Here is a 15,546-nt window from a genome sequence, read left to right as displayed (position 1 = left end):
TCTCTCTATGTCCGGAAGGCACAGTGGACCGCAAGAATGACGTTACTAACATTAAAATATTTTTGTAGACACAGACGTTCTGGGAATCCTAAGAGAGCCCCTGTTTTTCTTCTCATGGCTTGGCCTACTTTAGCAGTGGGTTGCCAAGGCGTACAACGGCGCCGCAATGGTGGACTACAGATTTGAACATCCATCTCGTAGGCGGACTGTATGAAATCCGATCACCAGTGCCACCGGGTACCCACTAATTTTCCATTGAATACAACCTTTTCCATTGCTTGATGCTTGCCTTCTCTGAGGTGAAATACCTGAGAATAGTGCGTCTTTGAACCTACACTTTTAGGTGAAAGCCTTTTTTGGCTCATGAGTGGCGTGGGCGTGGACGGAAGTATCTACAAAAGTGTCTGCTCTTGTATGGTAACTTGTATGGTAAAGAAAAGAAAGTGAGGGTCTAGGTGGGAAACGAACCTCGGCCGCCGGCGTGCGAGACAAGGAAGCTGCCGCTCTGCCACGTTGTTGTTAGCGGCTTTTTATCAATTAAATAAAATAATAATGGAAGGAAAAGATGTGATAGCCGTGGCACCTGGCATCTAAACCTGAAGCAGCTGAGCTGCGCCTAGCGGGAATAAAAGGACAGGGAGAGGACAGGAAGCGGGAAAAAAAAGGGGAGGAGCGATAGTAAGAAAGGATAGGGGTTGGGCGGCGGTATATACTATGTACAAATGCAGTATATGGCCCTTCGACATTTTGAAGCTGAATTAAGGCGCGTCTGTTTAATGCACAGTTCTTGCAAACAGTTCTTGTTCGAGATATGTCCTGAGGCCTGCATGAGTAATTATGAGCACGTCAATTACAGATGTCGCAATCAAGCGAGTAACAAACTTCCTCCATTTCCGGTAAATTTCAACCGAGCTTGGCGTGCTATTGTAGCGCCAACATGCGGCACCCACTGAAAAGCTCCTTCGAAATGTACGGCGCTGGCCCAGCAGATGGCGAAGGTGGCGGAGAGCGCATAGCTTTCGCATTTACGCACGTAAGGAGACGTACATGGAGGAAAAAAAAACTAGGAGAGAGCATGACGTCGTAATTTTGAAGCCTAGTCATAAAAAATATAATGGAAAGCATCATGGGAAATAGGCCCTCACGTGACAAGGCAGCGATAGTTCTTAGCCGCATTGCGGTTTCGGTTTCGCTCTTTCGTTGTGTATCCGAGTACGGACGTTCACTAAAAAGCACCGCGCGACCCAGGCTGGTCGACAGTCTGGTAACTGTGAAGGGCCTATTTCCCAAGAGTCAGTGCGCGCAAAAGGGCCCTCGGCAGCGGCGTCAGAGGAGGATGGCTTGCAGAGGCAGAGCGCGTGACGTCACACACCCTCCTAGTTTTTTTTTTCCTCCATGGAGACGTAAGTGCACCTCATATTTTTTTTTCAGGCCAAGCCCTGTTTGGCCAAGCTGACTTGCGCCACCAAATATCGCCATTATTGTCAATGTCAGCTACAGCCTAATTTCTTCGGTTCCCCAGCAATCGACGCTGCAGCGCGGAGCACAAAAAATCTTCGGCATCAGTCGCAGCCATCGCAGGAGCATTCCGGTCCCCCCAAGCAAAATAAACTCGAGAACTGTAACCAGCTGTAACTGTGAAATATATTTACTGTAAATAACAAATTATTTATGAATTTTTTGTCAACCATTCGTTTCTTCGCAGGAACAAATGGCAGATGACACCATAAGAATTAGCTCTGACGTGCATGACTGGCTACTGGGTCCAGTGTCTTCACTTAGCGGTCTCCTCTTCAACAGGATAAAATATAACATGTTGAATTAAGAAATTTTTCCTTCCCTCCAGAACTCCTTCACTTGATCTCATCGCTTTCGAGTACTATGTCGAGCAGTGACATGTCATTTTGCACTCATCTATGGTGAGGGACACCGTCACTTTACTTCGCAGGGTATTTTGTGTGTAACATTCAAGCCCTGGAAGAGGCAAGTTCAAAGCTGTGCATGGGTATGACTACAAAAGTCGGTGGGGGGAACACTTCCCTTGATTTTTAGTAGCGCGGCCATACACATGCACGAATTTCATCTAATGTCCCTTTACGAGCGCGACCTGCATAGAGTAATAATGGTTGCGGCTTCGCGTGTGACTTCTAGGACACCTTATTTCCGGCCATGCGCTCCGCTAGAACTCTCATGAGGATTTAACTGGCGCGCCTTGTCCTGTGCAAGCTCGTGACCATTAAAATACTCGGTTGTGCAAGTTAGCTTTTCATGGGGAATAATTGACAAATTATCATTGAAGATGGTAGGACATATGTGCGGCGATAGGGCGCAGTCGTGTAGGAATGTGGCGAGCAGTGTTTATCAACGAGAGAATAAATTTGGATGACGAATCACGGAAATATGCCGCCAAGCGGATTGATTTCTCAAGCTCCTATACAGGTGGAAATTGTTTCTGATTCACATTGAAAGAATCACGTCATCTCGCATGAACGTTCGGGTATGTTCGAAGTTTGCTCGTGTCTAGTGCTCAAAGTATTCCCATTTCAAATGCCAAAAAATTGAGTGGTCATTTATTGTGAGGTCGGCAGAACGCTGATGAGGGCTGCTCCTAAGGGAGGCTATTTACCGAGCATGAAATCTGAATTTATCACTGGTATGTTAAGAGCAAGTAAGACAGTGTAGCCTGGAGGAACAAAATTTGGAAGTTATAGATGGCCAATGCAATGAAGACAACACATTCTTTGTCATGGGACTAATGTTCCGCCAACGGATTACTCACACAATTAAGGACTACAGCAAAAGGGACCTATTTTTGTCAACTGCAGGCTTGGCTGCGCGAGGCAGTCACAGAAAACAGTCGTAGAAAATTGCGCTAAAGCATTTTGCTGCTTCATAACAATACTCTGGCTCACATGCCTCATGTTATCTAAGTCGCCGCCCAGTAATGAGGGCTTCAAGTCGCCAACCACACACCCTAATCTCACTACGTCTCTTCTAGTCATGCTTTTTGTTTCAACAGCTCAGAACCGATCCCTCGGGGATGAAAGATATTCAAGGAGCCAGTTGAGCACTTCCTTCCAGAGGTGATTGGTTTGGTTTGGTTTGGTTTGGTTTGGTTTGGTTTGGTTTATTGGGGTTTAACGTCCCAAAGCAACTCAGGCTATGAGGGACGCCGTAGTGAAGGGCTCCGGAAATTACGACCACCTGGGGTTCTTTAGCGTGCACTGACATCGCACAGTACACGGGCCTCTAGAATTTCGCCTTCATCGAAATTCGGCCGCCGCGGCCGGGATCGAACCCGCGTCTTTCGGGTCAGCAGCCGAGCGCCGTAACCACCGAGCCACCGCGGCGGGGCCCTTCCAGAGGTGAAGCAGACGCTTTCTTTTTTTTTTCAGCACTTAATAGTACCTACGACGGCGAACACCATTTTAATCATCAGTTGAGGTACCTGTTCGGACTCTAACGATCCTGCTCACCTTTGGCATTCCCGCGACTCGTGGCGCTATAGAAGATCATTTCTGCTGTCCTTTCTTTCTTTCTCTTATGCTATATTTTATTCCTACGTGCATCATTATTACATTGTATTGTTTTAAGCCCATTGTGTCATAGGCGATGCGGGCAAGTTTATTTTTCTTTTTTTTTTCTTGGCTCCCCACTATCTATCGAATGTATCTCACGAAGACGGAAGATGAAGTAAGTTTCCAGCAGCAAATAACTCGCTTCGCCAGCTCCGGATATCCCCAGCATCTAATTACAGGTGTTTTCGAAAGCCTACTACAAAAGTTGAAGAACGCACGGGGGTTGGGAGGGGGGAGAAAAAAAAGACAAAACAAAACTAATGATCCAGGATACTAAGAAGAAAAAGGTACCTGTCCAGGTCATTCCTTGCATCCATAATGTTTCGCACAAGGTTAAAAAGATGGCTGCATGATACGAAGGTAGTGTAGTTTTTTTCTGCTGTCTGCAAGCTTGCTGAATTGTGTCCCATGGTGAAATCATTGGAAACGGCCGACACGCACGAAGAAACACGCCATTGGATACAGCGAGTGCGAAAAACAGGCTATCTGCGAGATTCCTCTGACCAGTGGCCAAATTTACATCGGATAAACGGGGCGTTGCTTCGACGAAAGGGCAAAAGAACACGCATTGACAATCCGGAACAACGCAAGTAGCAGTCTGTCGGAGCACTGTAAGCTTCGGCAGATTGCAGCACTGCATGTGATCACAAGAAGAAATGCAAGCCACTTTTGCAGAGAACTAGATCCTTGACAAGCGCTTATGACAGAACAGAACTGTAAATCATCGAAGTGTTCTTCGTAAAGAACACCTTCCCTTGTCTTTCTCTGATTGACAAAGAACTAAAAGGCCACTTGTAGTATAGATTCTAATGGAGTTTAATGTTTCTTCATTGCTTCAAGTTAATGTCGGTTTCTGGGTAAGTTTTACCTCTTTTTAACTCGGAGACTCCATTGTATAGTTTTTACCGGAGCGCTATTTACGTGTCTTTCTTGATATTGGTTTTATTCTGTTGTAGCTTAATTTCCGGAACCCTTCACTACGGCGTCCCTCATAGCCTGAGTCGCTTTGGGACGTTAAACCCCAGTAAACCAAGCCAATCTGTAGCTTGAGGTTTGTGGATGCTTTTTGCTTTTTACCCGTTTTATACTTCATGAGTCAGCTCTATTATTTTTACCCTGGAGCTCTTTCCACCACATCTTTGTTGTTTTCATCTTGCATTGTCTCCCCATCTGCTTCGTAACGTTCTTCTCTTCTGATTCTGAGTTTTTTAAACCACGTGTCAACTTATTTCACCTTCTTTTATCCAACTAAGCATTTGGTTTCAGCCAAGGATTTTTTGTTTTTTTGTGTCCGGCTCTCGCCCCGCCCTCTCTATATTTTACGAAACCCAGCTGAGCGAGATTATTTTTTTAAAGTTCGCCTTTCTGTGTGAAGCTGCGTATAGCCGCTTGTGTTCATTCTGACCCGGTTCTTTTTTTCCTGCTTCCACCCTGCCGTTTATTATCACGCTTGGATATATGCTATTATCAGGCTTGTACTGTGGGTATTGGATTACATAGTATCTCATGTGCTGTTATCATTCAGTTCATTCACAAAAAAAAAACTTCTATAAACACTTGCCATTTCATGGCTACTTGGTCGCCCCATCCCTGTCGGTTTTTGTCCATACACCTTGTGTGTTCCGAGCTGTGAAGTCAACGTGGACGTAGATGCCATTGATGGCATACGGATCCGTGTTAGCAGTGTGTGTCTCATGGCGTAAAATTTGTCGTTCAGTGTGAGAAGATCATGACGTTAAAGGCCGGATTCTGTTGTCAACCGGTGGTTTCGGATGTCAGACCACACGCTTAATGGTAAGACTCACCGCACTCATCAACCGCGGCTCGCAAACCCGTTTCACCGTCACATTACCAAACGGAGAGAGATAACGCCCTTTCCTCTACCTTGAACGTAATTTCTAACTCCGGCATTTCAGGACAACGCCTTCCGGCAATGATCGTCCAACCACCCGCAGTGGCCATGACCAGACGCGTCTTTTTTCTCTCCCCAGACGGGTACAAAAATGACAGGCGCGCGGCGGAGGCAACGCCTAAACCTTGAACCCTTGACATCACGACAGCGTGACCCACGGTGTGACAAAGCCACCGTGCACAACAGACCGCGTAAGCGGATAAGCGGACGTATACGCAACGGCAAGCGCATAAGAGTGCGCGTAACGGGCGCGTCGCAAATTGAGGAAAAGAAACAGACGCCCCGCGTGTCCTCGTCCTCCCTAGGGTACACGAGACAGTGTTAATGACGCCCGCACGTCTTATGCCGACACTGCGCGCGCGGTGCAGCCTTCCCAGTGTTTAATGCGACGGCCTTTCTACGTTTTCTGTTTTCTGCCGTGTCTTGGCGTATACTCAGAGTATACAGCGGTATGGGCACGGGACATATGCCCGCTGTGTGCCTTGCCGCCGCCCTCACCGTTTCCGTGAAGAAGCAGGAAGACACAGTGGATGTTTATTGTCTGCTTCGGATAGAGTGCTTGACAAGAACGCAACACTCCGAGCAACTGGTCAGGAAGTGGAGGATGGAGTTGGAGAGGGGAAAGAGATATGCGTGAAGACACTGTATTTTGTGCAACAACATTTTAAGGAGTACCACAAGGGGGTGTAATTGTAATCCTTTCATAACTACCTGGCTCTTTCTTGCTGTTGGCGCTCATGGCCTTATTCTTGCATTTGTTGTTTTCCTTTTTCCCAAGCATACGGTGCACGTATTGTACGCAAAACGTGAAGACATGAGGCAAGGAGCCGGCCGGAACAGTACATCGCATTTTTTTTTCTTTGCTCTGTTGGACGCTCACATCATTCGAGACGAAACCACCTTATTTGCGCCAGTCATCAGCTGCTCAAACACAAACAGTACACTCTTCTCCGCACCGTACGCGCCACATGTGTGCTCGCAAAACATTACAACGCAAAGGAAGATTCGTCCTGTCTGTCAATGATTACGGAGCCGCTCCTCTTTCGTTTTCAGAGTACCGAGACGCCATACTTGTTATTTCCTTCCCCGCACTCGCTCATCAGCAGCGCAGAAAGCATGGGCGACCTGTCTGGAGCAATCCGCAGTGTCATCAGCTTTGGTCGTTCCGCACAGTGCGTGCGTATCGCACGTGGACGACTGCGTCGGGCCGCGCCTGACTCGGAGACGATCCTTTTGTCTCCGCGTTGCCATAGCTCGGTGCGGAACGCATTGACGTCGGGCACGCAACACTTGTGTGCGAGTGACAGAAGCTACACCTGAGACCGAGCCCTTACGGCATTCTCGCAGCGTCACTGGGCGTAGCCGTGTCCTCGCCGTGTCGCTTACCTCGTGGAACGCGTGCCTTCGCTCCGAGCATAGTATATTGTCGGCTCTGCCGCATGTTCAGTTCTCAAGGCTTTCTTCTTTTGCTGTTCCTCGCATATCATGCAGAGCGATTTCCAAGTTTCAACTGGAGTGAAAGTTTTCAGCTTTTCCGTTCATTTTAGATAGAGAGAAAACCACCGCCGTTTCGTTCATTGGCTGGCAAAAGAAAAGACGGTTCGGCCCCACCGCGGTCGATTGTATGCTCAGCACAACGACGCGGGTGTTACTCCGGCCGGGGCGGCCGCGTTTCGCTGGCATCTTGTTCTGTGTGTTCAGTTAATGTGCATTTCTCACTGAGGACCACTCGACAGAAGTAATGCCCCCCTGCCAACGCCAAGTGATTCCCAGACAAAATAACTTTCATGATAAGCTGGTAGTGATCTGTTCTTATTTGTATATATATTATCCTCACTCGCCGAATTACGTGACAGACGCAACTTGCTCCATGAAGATCTTGGTGGTTCTGAAAGCACTAGTTTCACCGAAGTTTTTCCGTGTGATCACAATGAATGAATGAATGAATGAATGAATGAATGAATGAATGAATGAATGAATGAATGAATGAATGAATGAATTACGCCTTTATTGCAATGGAGGGATGGCTCTCGGCCCGCTGCTGGGGAATTAGGTGGAGGGATGGGGTGTATGCGCAGAAGCAACTTCTAGTCGGTCGTTTTCATAGCTGTCAGAGCTGCGCGTGCTAAGTCAGTCGACCTTTCTTGCAGTACTCGGAGCAGGCCGCTGTCATTGCACTTTGCAGCAATGACGTGTTGTTCTGCGGTGCTTGATCGTATCTGGTCTGCTAGGGTGGCCATTTCGTCATGTGGCATGTGCTGAATTTTGTGTCTCCCTACTGTCTGCGGCATTCAGAAAAGATTAGGACAAGGAAAACTTCGCGGTACAGCTCTAAGTAAAAAAATTATTCATTCTCACATGTGTCGCAACACTACTAAGTAGCATTAAATTACACAGTTGATTCAAATCTGATTAACCAATATAACCTCGTTGATCATACACAGAAAGTATCTTGAATGGGAACTGCAATGTGATCCCATATAAGGGTACTTTTTGTGTGTTATCAAAGAGGTTATGTCCCTTGACCACACTCGAACCAACCCTCCAGTCTAATGCTACCTGGGAGTGTTGCCATGCATGTGGGATTGAGTAATTTTATTACTTGGAGCTGTTCCGCGAAGTTTGCATTCTCCTCCTTTTTTTTTCTTTATACCTTTTCTCCTCATCAAATGTCCCATCCCCTACTATTACCAGGAATTCGGGACAGCGTCCATCCAGAACTGCTAAGCCCAGCGACCTATAGCGCTTCAAAGGGAGCCTCTCGGTCATTTCATTTTCTTTTTTAGGCCACGAATGATTTCAGTGCATAATTTTGTAATGTTCAATGTCATGTGCCACACAGTTGAAGCCAAGGACTGGAAGTGCTTGACCTGAATTCCTGGCTATCTTTTATACTACAGCAGCATAATAACCTCTACGTTCGGAGAAAAAATCAGCTACTACTCCAGGCTCCGCTCTCTGCACGGAGTCTCATTATGTCCATCATCATCACCACCAGCTGATCACGATAACTTCGGGCGAAGAGCAAAAACACCACGCAACCATTTCGTGGAACAGACGCAATCGCCGTCCTATACAAAGGCAATGCCATATTTACTGACCGGCAAGTGATTATGGTAGCACAGTCTGGCCGGAATGAAACGCAAACACAGCCAGTTAACAATGCGAAATATCTTGCATGTTTAGTTTCAGATGCCGTACGCAACTAGCCTGATTCATGTTTTAAGGGTAAAAGGTCAAGTGAAGCAACTATATATTTATAAACCGGTTTGTAAAGACTCTCTGCAAAATAGAAAACCACGGCATATGCGTGTTCGCGTTTAATTACGACCTGACTGCATACTGCTCAGCACAATGAATTCGACAAGCCCTCTCAGCAACTGAACGAAAGCTCCTGTCACAGGAAAAGAGCATGCCTCTTCTATGCCTTCCCACACTTGCCCAGTACTTTCAGTACTTGAAGGAAAGTTTGGAGTTTAGTATTTTTCAGCTCCACTTTTAGCCAGAACTACGAAGCTAACGATGAAAGCCCACAAACCTTCAAAAACTTTCCTGGGTGAAAGCGTGAAAACCAAAGCTCCACCGCACTTATTCATCCTAAGAAACCGCTCACTCTGAGTTATGCCCGCGTCAAACAGAGATTATTGCTCCTCGGCTAACTTCGGTAGCATACTCATATTCAGGCAGAGTACGGACAAAGTTTTTGCAAGCAAGAGAAAAAAACTTCAGGGCATTCTTAGCCATATTCTTAAAGAAGTAAAACGCGATAGCCTTTATGTTGCCCGCTATGGTGTCTACAATGTGTCCAGTGTTGTTCTTGCGATATTCCCGACAAAACTCCGGTTGAAACCGGTTCCATTGCCTTTATATGCTATGCGTGAGTCTCACATCTGGAATGTTCGAGTGATTTCCATTGAATTATCATACATAATTATACTAATCCGACCCACTTGATCCATTTTCTGGGGTGGTCGCACTTCCAAAATCTCGGGTGTTCTTTGGGATTTTTTTAGGGCGTAGGCCAACTTCTAGGTTTTTAGGGCCCATTTGCCCCGGGTGGGAGCCCAGATTTCCACCTTCCACGGTGAGAAGGTTGAGTAGACGTCACAAAGTCACGTGACCTCTCTCAACAAATTAAGATGGGCCAATGAATGAGGCTGTGACGGCGTCACAAGGGCACGTCGCATCTCTCGACCAAGCGGGGGAACTTCGTTACGGAGAAACCGGAAATTGTATGATGACAACATAAAGGCTATAGCATAAAAAGTATAAAATGCGTACAGGTACTGTTATAAAAGCCTGACATGTCACAAAGGACAGCGTAGTGACAGGTCAAAGAAATTATAAGTGCAACACCATAGATCGAAGAAGTTTAACACGCGTTAAGGGGGAAACGTGGGTTCGATGTACAGCTGAAGCTGAGATAACAAAATTGGGCCCGGCATACAATGTGTGAACCGCTTAACCAGTCCTATCTAAGGCTAACTATTCACAAAAGAAAGAAAAGGTGTTAACGTGAGGCGATGAGCCTAAGAAATGTGCTAGAATGAGATGGGCGCAGATGGTGCGAGGCAAGGGCTAGTAGGAGACCATCGGTACAAAACTTGCAGCAGAGTGCGAACATAACTGTGTTTATTATGACTACATACCTTGTATAAACACCGACGAAAGCCCCGATGTTATGCATAGGACCGTTAATGCAAAGTCGTTGCGCAGTAGTTTGCTAGCTAAGGGGTCAGGAATTCATGCGCACAGCACTCACAACCAAAGGATACCATATGCTCTGCGTACCTATCTCCAATCTGGCTGTTCTTACGGGCCAGCTGACCATCGCGGCGGGTCACACACCAACAGCAGTACGAAGAGCTTTGTGAATCCAAAGTCGGGTGTTACGGCGTCGCGCTAACTTCAGCATGCATCGCGCTCAGCTGAGTTCACACACGGTACCGAACTCAGCGCAAAAATAAAAAAATAGCTGTTCACCCACGGGGAGGCTTTAAGCCTCAGCGACCGTACAGCAGCCCCAACCACTGCATAGTGCACGCGCCCACGCCAGTTGGCGCGTGTATCGGCATTGCTTCCTCGTAAGGATAGCAAGCAGCCGGGGTGGCACGTGGCTTTTCAAGTACGTCCTTTGGGCGGGTAGAAAATACAGTCACACAACGTAGCGACCTCGACAGGTATAGTACTTCCGCCACTTGGCCCGTGGTGTGACTAGGTTCATCGACGTATTTTTTTACAGCGAGACTGCAGTCGTTTTCGTGCTTAGAGAAAAGCGATTGAGGAAAGCTGTTCTTTTATCTCGCAGGCGGTGGCTGCTTGTTGTCAGTTGAAAGCAGGGTGTCGGGTTTTATATAACTCTTATAAGGACAACACGTTTTTCTTAGCCAGGTAGTTTGCAAAGACCGTTTTAGCCCTCGGAAATAAAAATAAATGATTGTAAAAATCGAGATCTTCGATATACGACGGTAGTCCACACGTTGTTTTCTGTGGGAGCAAAACTTCACCTGCACGCCGGAAAAAATGGCTGAATGAGTCATTGGCGACAACTTGTTTTCGCTATACCAGAATAGCGCCCAAGCGACTCGTCTTCGAGACAAAAAAAGGCCGTCCCATTACACAGAGCGCGACTGAACAGGGCCGCGACTCGTAGGAGCGTTTTATCTGGTAGGTGTTTCGTATAGCTGGGTGAAAGCTGTTCATACATCTTGTTGACGTGCTATAAGAATAATGTTCACTGTGGCCTGGCTCTGAGCTTCCGGATAGCAACAAATTAGCTAACTAAAACATGCACAATTGACCAGCCACGTGTGGTTAGTGCAGAGATGACCCATAACAGCAACTACCTTAACGCAGCTGCGACGAAAGGCCGTTCATTGGACCATGGCGCCTGCATCCGACAGCGAAGGGCTGAATGAGGCGACAAGGAATAATGACTTTCCCGTGTCATCCTTCGCGTCAAGGCTATGTTGTTTTGCATAGGGTACGACTGTTGAACCGAAGTCGCGAAGTAACGCAGGCGTGTCCGAAGGCCGTCTTACATCCTGGCTGTACAGCGTACGAAAATGCCGGCAATTAACGCCTTAATTTGCAAAGAGAAGACAGGCTGAAACGTTCACCTTGACTGCTCGCTGCATGAATGAAGTAGATATGAGATGCGCTAATATAGTCGGTGTTACTAACTTATAGACTCGGCTTGATTATGGCGTGGCGTCAAGCGCGACATTTAATTTTGTCCGCCGTGGTGGCTCAGTAGTTGCACACGGCTGCACGGCTGCTGACCTGAAAGACGCGGGTTCGATCCCGGCCATGGAGGTCGAATTTCGATGGAGGCGAAATTCTAGAGGCCCGTGTACTGCGCGATGTCAGTGCAGGTTAAAGAACCCCAGGCGGTCGAATTTTCCGGAGCCCTTCACTACGGCGTCCCTCATAGCCTGAGTTCCTTTGGGACGTTAAACGCCAACAAACCAATAAACTAAAGCAATAAATTTGTGATCACAGAAAACATTTCCCCTTATTTTTTTCGCCCGGAAACTGCTGCTTTAGCAGTGATTCTTCATGTTTAAATCGGAACATGGACACACAGACCACACAAGAGAATACGGTAGTCGAGCAGTGATTGCAAGCATGTGTGCTTCCTGAACACTGCAGTCCCAACAGTAGAGAGCAGCCTATTGTAGTTCAAGCTAAATTTAACTGTGCAACACAGGTATCACGCAGGACGAACTGGTGGGGTAGTTTGTCACACATTTATTTGTTCACAGAGCGCAATAAAATTTTTGTGGTGTCTACTCTGTCGGTTCTTGTTCTTCTATTGTGCGCTGTGATGAAATAGACAGCAATCACCTTCACTTGATCGTCCCTGTCGATGGCAGAAGACACGGTGGTCTTCCGTTTTGCTTCTCTTTACAGTCACCATTGCTAAACCACTTTCGCAGTACCGACTTTCAATGACGCCCTGCTTACCTTGTGAATGAAGCTTTTTTCTAAAGTCGCTTTGCGTCGTTCACAGTAAACCGAGTAATAAGCCACCGTTTAATTTTTGCCTCGTGCTAAGCATTCAATTGAGATGAAACGATTCTGGTTTTATGTAGCGCCCAAACTCTGAGCTTGAGATACGCAAGGAACTTTCTCAAGCGTACACAACCAAGAATCCACTAGCTGTTATGCAGGGAGGACGTATCGCAGCAACGACTCTAATGCAGCTTCAGCAAGAGCATGAATCTGTTAGCCTTCGTTCATTTGTCCGTAGCGCATAAACGCGAACCATAAAAACCGCGGGTTCTCAGCCAGCTATGAGGAAAGGTTTATTATTTATGCAGAAACTCCTTCTAGCGCTTGCACACCCTATTCTCGCCCACCTTTGCGTCCACATTTTTAGGCAAAACTTTTGAGTACGCTCCGCAGAGCTCTTCTAATAATAAACACCACCCGTGGGTTTAATAGTGTGTATACGCTGCAGTTATGGCAACGCATAGTCTAGGCTTTAGGCCTAATGCCATTGTGGGAAGATATGTCATCCTTGTCGTCCAGTTGGACCTTCGAAGAAGAGAAATAGTAGCAGCAGTAGCCGAAGAGAAAGGTAGCTTGAACGCAATACGTGGATTTCTGAGCGCAATCGGTAGCAAGGCGTTCATAAAGTTTTCTCTCTCTCTCTCTCTGCAGTGGTTGCACGCCCAGCGCTTAGCACGGGCATGAGCACTTATTTTTCTTTTCTACTCAAGGAACAAACAAGGTCTCTTGAGCAGTCGGTAGTTTCCGTGATGAACTTCGCTGCCGAAGGAGTTACGTGTCCGAGAAGGAAAATTGGCGGCCCATCACCACCACGTGTGCCCCTTTCCTCGTGCTCGTCCCTCTCACGGCCCGCCGCCGTCGTCGGGCGGTGGCGGCTTGCGTAACGCACCCCGTCGGCGTGCAGAGGCGGTCGGCCGCGAGCGCTTTCGAAGGCGACCGGAAAGTGGAGAAAGAGGTTGCCGGGTCTCGCAGCGTCGGACTTCGCGCGCCCTTGCCTCCGCCGCCTTGATCCAGTCGCGTTCGGGCATCTCGCTGGCTTTGTTGGACGTGTGGCGCGCGTGTGGTTCGGGCTCGTTCAAGCCGTTCTGGATTCTCTTTCTCTTGCAACCACCCCTTCGGGACGTTGGATACCATCTTGTGCGGGTGCAAAGTCTGCTGGTCTGCTGTGTACTGGTCTTGTGCGGTTCTCATTTTTGGACTTTGTCCATTGGATCTTATCTGTGCAGGCATCAGCCATCAGACAGGAAGCAGTTCTCAAAGACTTTTTAAAAGTTTCACTTCTCAATCCTAAGCGGTGACGTGGATGAAAACAAGTTGTGACCTAGGCAACTTTTTCTATCAAGACTGATTCGATTCACCTCGAACAAGAAGGGTGTCTGCTGAGGTCCCTCGGCTAAGAGCGCTCGGAAAGCTAGACTTTGAGAAGCCGTACTTAGGCGTGTGTGACAAACCCCCGGAAGAGGTTGGAAGTGGTGCTGAGACTGCAGAACAGGACATGCCTCTCCCCTGCCGTGACTGCAAGGCTTGTATCAAGCGTTGCCCAATGAAATACGCCAACTGAATGAGGGATATGGTGCCATCCAGGAGCATACCCTTCAGTGATCATTCTCTTGTGCCGACTTTGCAAGGCTGAAAGTCTGACATCAAGAGACTTCGGTGTTCATCTTTTTTTTGTGGGTCGAAGTGCGAAACAAGAACCGAGGAAACGCTTCGGTGGGCCGAGTTCCGGGCACTTTCACTGCCAGTAAACGAAAGAGCATCGTGAGCTTCCGTCCGAGGTTGCTGACTTCGAACCATCGGCTGCAGTGTGTACAGCAGACGTATTCGTGAGTACAGGATCTTTCGCTTTTCAACTTCTTTGCACTCCAAGCCGTAGTGCTTGCTGACAAAAAAAAAAAGGCAACTTAAGGATTTGACTTCTCTCGTTTTGGGGTGCGGGTTATTGCAACGACCGGGCCCTGAAAAGCGCACTCTATCTGAGAGTACACACGTGCCACTTGATCGCATTTGACTCGTTCCCGAATGCGTTCTCTTTCCGGACCACAAGGCTCGTGCCCACAGGGGAAACATTGTTTTTACGTAGCAGGTGAATGCATGAGCTATCAACAAAGAGGTACCGTGCCGCCTACTTCGTTCACTCCGGAGACAGCCCGTCATGTAACTATCGGTGTGAACTGATGCAAGATGTCAACCCTTCTACGCTACATATAACCGTTTCTCATCGTTAAAAATTAAAGCTTCACATGGATTGGTCTACAGTTCCTTGGCAGAAGCCAGCAGCTGGCGTCGTCATTAATGGCCCTGCAATGACCTATCAGCTAGCCAAACAAAACGCTTTGCTTTACTGAAGTGAACTGTCGCTCTTGCCGGCCTCCCTCCACCTTTCACAAGCAGCGCGGTTCCATACAATAAAGTCGGCACAGATATTTGCCAGCTTTATTAGCTTACCTCGGGGCGAAGGGGCGACCGAGATATATCTCCACCCCAACCACCCCCTCTCTCTCTATCCCCTCTTCCTCTCCCATTCCAACAAAGCTCCTATTTTCACAGACACCTGGATCACACCTAGTCTCCACGTTTTGTTTCACCCGGATAACATCCTCAAGAGATGTCATACAATACCATACCATACTATACCATACGTGGGTTTTCGACTTCGGCGTAACACATCGCCGAATGTGTTCACTCCGAAGAAACTCCATCGTGACTGTTTTAGAACCATTTCTGCAAAATAGCAATACATTTAGCCCACTCGCCCGGGTAAACGAAATACACACGAGGCTCCAAAGATGTGAAAGCAACGAAAAAAAAAAATTGGAGGAGGCACTTAAGCTCTTCCTTAAGAGTATGACGTGGCAGCGTAATCCTTTGATTCCCATAGATGCAGAAGGTAATTCTCTATGTTCATAGAGCCCTCATAACCCTCCTGGCTTGGTGTTGCAGCAGTTAAGCATGGGCCTTGTGCTCCCAACGGTGAGTCTTTTGCGGCCTAGGTTGCTCTTCTCGAGAGACCAAACATTAATTTAACTGCCACCTGACACG

At 47.5% G+C, this 15,546-nt stretch overlaps 1 protein-coding gene across 2 annotated transcripts in view; it reads left to right on the top strand.

Moving 5' to 3' along the window:
- The window catches only part of LOC149370658 (flavin-containing monooxygenase 5-like), a 108,200-nt gene that overhangs the window by 7,553 nt on the left and 85,101 nt on the right, over nt 1-15,546 (top strand). The window contains exon 1 of one of the 2 annotated variants that reach the window (XM_089562662.1): nt 13,324-14,330. The exons of the other annotated variant lie outside the window; for it this stretch is intronic. The gene's annotated coding sequence lies outside the window, so the exon portion shown is untranslated. Of the gene's footprint in view, nt 1-13,323; nt 14,331-15,546 lie in introns of those variants that run through there. 2 annotated transcript variants of the gene reach the window in all.

The sequence above is a fragment of the Amblyomma mixtum genome, chromosome 1 (assembly GCF_055824585.1).
Source record: "Amblyomma mixtum isolate Tamu chromosome 1, ASM5582458v1, whole genome shotgun sequence".
Taxonomy (NCBI): domain Eukaryota; kingdom Metazoa; phylum Arthropoda; class Arachnida; order Ixodida; family Ixodidae; genus Amblyomma; species Amblyomma mixtum.
This window is presented reverse-complemented; position numbering and strand designations above follow the sequence as displayed.